The sequence below is a fragment of the Lacerta agilis genome, chromosome 9 (genome assembly GCF_009819535.1).
Source record: "Lacerta agilis isolate rLacAgi1 chromosome 9, rLacAgi1.pri, whole genome shotgun sequence".
NCBI classification, from domain to species: domain Eukaryota; kingdom Metazoa; phylum Chordata; class Lepidosauria; order Squamata; family Lacertidae; genus Lacerta; species Lacerta agilis.
In genome coordinates this window covers 15270500-15276712 of record NC_046320.1, presented here as the reverse complement: position 1 = coordinate 15276712, position 6213 = coordinate 15270500, and positions in this window count along the sequence as shown.

Here is a 6213-nt window from a genome sequence, read left to right as displayed (position 1 = left end):
CTGTAGTATGAAAATTAGTGGCAGGACCACGAAAGCAGATTTTGCATGTCTTTTCAGGTTCTAAACAGGAAATATTATTGAGAACAGTTATACATCATACATAAGATATCACAGCTGCGTGTTCCACATTGATTCATTTTTTTAAAAAATAAAGTATAAATTGGTTAATAGACTTGCTAAGACATACCACAATATTAATCTAAACATATTCAAATCAGAGTATTAAAACACATACAGAGATACAAAGAACACACATCCCCACAACAAAAATGAGAAAAGTTGAGAATACTGTACAGATGTACTTCTCCATGCAAAACCTTACGTTATATCTGATAGTGTTCTCTTTTTTCTTTCATTTAAAAAAAAATCAACATCCCTGTGATATGTAGAAACATAGTATTAAACAAAGGTGGTTACTGCACATGCGTAGCAGCAAGTGAGGGGCAGATGGAGCTTGCCAGACTGGGAAGGTAGCCCATCTAGGAGAAGGAAAACTCTGATCCTAAACCTTCTAGAGAAGAAAAAGCTCAGGAATAAACCTAACACAAATCTGGAGTAGAGCCCAAGACGGTTGGATGGCACCTTGTGCGCCTCCTTCCGGCGAACTCCTGCAGCCAAGTTGGTGCCAAACGTTTTGCTCTGCTTTCCTTTGGACCATATCAGCAAGGCTGAGACAGGAGTCTTGTCATCCTGGGCAACCCAGGACATCCATACATACTGCCCCTTCAAAGTTGCTTCAGGGCTGCTAACGCAGTGGCTTGACTTCACCCCCAGGAGGCATACTCCATTGTGTCTCGAGGCAGACAGATGTCAACAGTTGAGATTTTATTATGTTTTCTGAGTGCCTTGGGACTCATTGTAGGGCAGAAAGCAAAAAATAAAGAAGCATTTTGCAATAAAAAAACCTCTAGTTTTTCATTCACACCCTAGTTATTGTCAATGTGCTTTAGACTTGTCGTGGTGAGTGGGCTTGCACGTCCTATGACCAGGCCCAAACCGGGGGGGGGGGGGCATATGGGCCACCTGGCTCGGGCCTCCGATTCCAAAGGGGGCCTCGGTCAGCATATTCACAATCGCTCACCATTACAGTGGTGCCCTGCTAGACGAATGCCTCGCTAGACGAAAAACTCGCTAGAGGAACGGCATTCCTCTAGTGGAAGCTGCCCCGCAAGACGAAAAAGTCAATGGGGCGGGTTTTTTCGTTTAGCGAAAGTACAGCTGTCTTTGCCGCTTCACTAGACGAAAACCCGCTAGACGAAAAATTTCGCAGGACGAATTATTTTCATCTCGCGGGGCACCACTGTATTTAAATGTAAATACTTAAAACAATCCTTTTCCCTATGTATTTTTAAAAAGCCTATTGTTTATATACTTACTTATTTAAGACTTCGGAGAACCCCAGGTAAAAAAAAGGGGGAGGCACATTATCTACCTGGCCCGTGCCTCTGCCCGGCTCTGCAAGGACCTGATCCATAGCAGAACAATGTTGCTTGTATGTAGATAGATAGATAGTTTTAACAGTTTCTTAGCATATTCTTAAAGCGATAGGCTATCCATTTTGGGGGCCCTGGGGCCCCTCCCACAAGGAATACCTACCAAAAAAGAACACTGTGGAGGAGAGTTTCCTGGCTCCCTCTCAAAGAAGATTCAAACTCAGGCTGCAGTGTCTACCAAAATCTTTAATGCTCAGATCAGTGCATACATGGGCAAAATGCCATTAAAAGGCACAGCAGGTGCTACACATAGCCAAGCAAACAAAGACATGGATCCAGGAATGACACATACCCTAGGTTAGGAGCGAACTCCTCTTAAGCCCCCCCCCCCAAATATTTGAGGGGGCCAGGAAACTCGCCCCCAACGTTGATGGGCATTCCCATTTAATGGTGTGTGCCTTGTCATGTGACTATGTAGGGCAGGGCTTACTGCCCCCGACCCCCATATTTTATTCAAGTTGGCACCGCAGCAACCCTGTTATTAGGCAGTGGTGCCGGTACTAATTTCTCACCCATGCACAATGATCCTATGTTGAAAACAAACACATTTGTATCCACTGTATCAATGCGCCGAGGGACTTTTTATGTGTCATTATGACCAACAGGTTCTGGAAGGAGCGAGCCAGAGTCTAGTGAGTGAGACTGTCCCTGGCTGTAATACTGGTTTTAGCCCTCTCACTGGTCAGAGCTGAAGTTGTTATTTACAACTTTAAAAAGAGATACAACAAATTTTCACTTGTGATCTCCACAGCTGGAAATTGTAAATGTTGCTTGTAGATAGATAGATAGATAAAGAGATAGATAGTTTAATTCAGTAACTCCCTAAAAAGTGTTAGGAGAGGCAATACATTTTAAATTAAAAGGAAACTGAAAGAAAATAGAAGTCCAACAAAGAATTAATCATAATAAAACAGGGACAGTAGATTGTGGACAGATGATGGACTTTGAGAAAGCCCCCAAAAGAAAGCTTAGCCAAATTTAAACTGAAATCTCATGAAATACCAAGATAAAGATTTTAAAGAGAATCAAGAAAAGCAGATACACCTGATGACTAGAAAAGCCAAAGGAAAACTAAGACAAATGAAAGAATGTGAGGGGTGAAATCAAGTTTATTTACCTTTCGACCAACAAGTCTTTGGATGTATGAAGGAGCAGAGGAAAGGGTAGGTGGATATGAAGTCTGCTTCAAGGAGAGTGAAGAATAATTGCAGAAAATAGAAAGCTTTTCTTTTAAAAGGCAACTAGAGAAGCCATTTCATAAAAAGAAGGCTGCCATTTCTGTTGCTAAAGTTATTATTATCATTATTACTGTTATTATTTATTTAATTTTTATACCGCCCTATACCTGAAGCTCTAAGGGCGGTTCACATAAAATATCCAATACACAAAATCAAAACAAAAACAACCCAATAACAGGTCACCAGAGCATAGGCAATGGTAGTCAGGCGATCCCTGTCCAGAGAGGGGGGTATCCAGATAGGGGCACCAGCCGAAGCTGATGGAAGGCACTCCGAGTCGCTGAGCGGCTTCCCTTGTCTCTCCACAGAGGTCATTGTATAGGGCGACCAAGGCAGTTTCTGTGCCAAAAGCAGGCCTAAACCCTGATTGAAATGGATGCAGAAAAGAGCACCTGGATCTGGTCTGCGACCACTCGCTCCATACATAAGGGCGTGGCTGATTGTTCCACTAATGACCAGAGCGGGGCACACAAAATCATAACTCACATTTGTGAAACATTTTGGACAGAAATCTGTACCCTTAAATCCTGTAGATAAAGGAGGCATGTAGCTCCCAATTTTCTTTGCCAGGTATGTCTGTTTAATGCAGGGAACCTGATCCATAAATCCTGAGACTTTATTAGAAATTTCATTTGGCCCAAATTTTATTAGTGGCTTTTTGGTGAAAACTTGCACGATAAGGTTGATAGTCGCTGGGTTGCTGACAAATACTAAAATTTGGATCCTCGCCAGTGCTTCTGTTCCTAAGGCAATATAGTTAAAAACCTGGTGTAGCAAACTACTTCCTCTCATTGGGTTACCTTCAACTGCAATTGTAGCTTTTATTAAAAAAAAGTTTTGAATTATCAGAGGTGGCAATAGGCACTAATAAGAAACAAGTAATCTCTAAATGCTCTATCGTAATTGTAGCAGCAATACAGTTGTGTCTTCTGGCTGAAGGTCAACTAGGTGAGTATCTTGTGCTTGGCTGAGGAGAAAATCTCTGTTGTGTTCTGCCTGCAACTCTTTGTACAAAGATTCTTTCAGGTTGCAGTGAGGGGGACCATTCAAGCACCCGGAGCCTGTTGGAGAAAAAGTAGGCTCTAAATGGAATAATACATCAAATATGCAAACTAAATATTCCAAAGAGCTTGTATTGAGCCATGTTGGTTCTTCAATCACTTTTTCAGAAGAGCTGCGAACTCAAAAGCCTAATGCAGCCGCTCTCCGTGCTTCTACCTGGAGGGACTTCTCTTGTTGGGACACCACTGCAGGGGAGGTCCTTTCCTGTGCCGCCACCACCACACAATAAGGTACATATTTTGGTGGGACAGCCATCCTTATTTTGTTGCAGCTCTTTTTTTTACAGACCTCACAGCTACCTGTGCCGGAAGCAGATCTGCTGCATTGCCAAGTAAGAGTCAGTGTCAGAGCTCTTGATACATCAAGTGAACATCTGCAGTGTAGGATTGAGAGACACCTGCGTCTTGACTGCGCTGCTTTAGGTAACCGGCTGTTTTTGCTCCTGTGTCTGGAGGGGAGGGCTGCTGAAGACCCTAGTCTCTTCCAGGTGCATCTCAGGGACACGAGAAACAGAATTTTGCAAGCCTTCAGGAAACTTGACGGCAAGTGAACTTCACACTCCACAATTCAGTCATTTTTTTCAGCACAATCCTTTTGTGCTGGCCTCTCCATTCCCCCCCCCCCCCGCTTGATCTCTTCACAGTTCTGCCCAAGAGCCCACCGCCCTCAGGTGAAGCCAGCTCTTCCTGCCGAAGTCAGGTCAGTAAGAACAGTTGTGTTCAAAAAACATTTCTCTGGAATTGGTGGGAAAGGGCCGGGGACAAACTAATGAGTCCAGATTGCTTTTCACAGACCAGCAGAAGGAACTTCCAAGCCCATGGATTCACACTTCAGAGGGACAAACAAAAAGGTGAGCATAAAGGCAGAGTTTGAAGACTGGGACCAGTCTCTCTGTTCTGCCCTGCAAATTAATGGCAGTCAACATGGCACTCTGTGACTTAACCACATCTAGGTGAATATCCCTTGCTTGGCAAGGGATAAAACCTCGATTGTGTTCTGTCTGCAACTTCATAACTCTTAAGGGTTTTCTTTTTCCTGAGAGAACATTTTGTATTCAGAGTGTTCTCTCAGGTTTTGCTTTTCACCTTGTTGCATTGGCCAAAAAAAAAGAGCAAAAGACGCTGGTGGTCGGCGCTCCTGGTTTCCAGGACGGGGTTCAAGCCCCTGCGGTGTCCCTGCTTACTTCCAATGCAACCTCTCCCCCCCCCCCTTAAGAGCTAAATGAAGCATGGTGCTCCTCTGATGCATCACTGGTGTGTGTCTAAGACAAGGTGGATGACATGGATGCTTCCCATCCTAGCACTCCTTGCCATAGGGAACAAAAAACCTACTTATTTTATATATATAGGACTGCCTCTTAATTTTGCATTGTTTGTTTAGGCAGTAACTTAAATATACAAACATTATTGTAGATTTTATGCTCCTTATTGCTACCCCCAACATCTGTGAGCGGAGGATCCCTTTCCCATCATCATTGGCCGAGATTGCGCTGGGCTCCCTGGCCCGACCCTGACCCCCGCAAAGAAGGGATCAGCAAGGAGCTGGACGTGACGGGAGGAAATCTTGCATGTGTGAGTATTGGCACCCCCTTCTACACCTCCTTCTGTGTGGTGGCAGAAGTCGGGGCAGATGGTGGGCTCCGAGTCCTGGGTGCAGCCTGCTGGAATGTCTGCTGCACAAGAGACAAGGTGGCACCGTAATGGATGGCACGTTGCACTTGAACCAGGGTTTAAACAACAACAACAACAATTTTATTATTTGTTCCCTGCCCATCTGACCAGGTTGCCTCAGCCACTGTAATGGCTCCCCATTTGTGGAATGCTCTCTGGCACCTTCATTACATATCTATAAGCACCGGGCATTCCTATTCTTCCAGTCCTTTGGCTTATTAAACAACCCAAGGCCTTTTAAATGTGCCTGGGCAGGGTGTGTTGTCCTTGTTTGTTTGCCACCCTTTTGGTTGTTGTGCTTTTACGCTGTGAACCATCCTGTGATCTTCGGATGAAGGACAGTACAACAAATATAACTAATAATAATAGTTCAGTATTTCCCTGATTTTGTTGCAAACGTCCACAGTCGCTTCGTCTCAGGCTACTGAAGAAGTGAACGTGAGGGGCGAGTATTTAAAACCTGTTAACCACCGACAGCAGGGCCGGCCCACCTGCAATGCAAGGTGAGGCAACCGCCTTGGGCGGGGGATCCTGATGTAGATCACAGAATCCTAAAGCTAAAAAGGGACCCCCCAGGGTCATCTAGTCCATCGCCCTTGTTCCTGACTTCGGTCTTCATTCAGCCTTTCTTCCCTCAGAGAGAGAGAGAAGAGGTGGCATTTTGTGGTTCGCCTCAGGCGCCAAAAAAGACCCCGGGTTCACCTCAGGCACCAAAATGCCTCAGGCCGACCTGGCCAACAGGCAAGCACG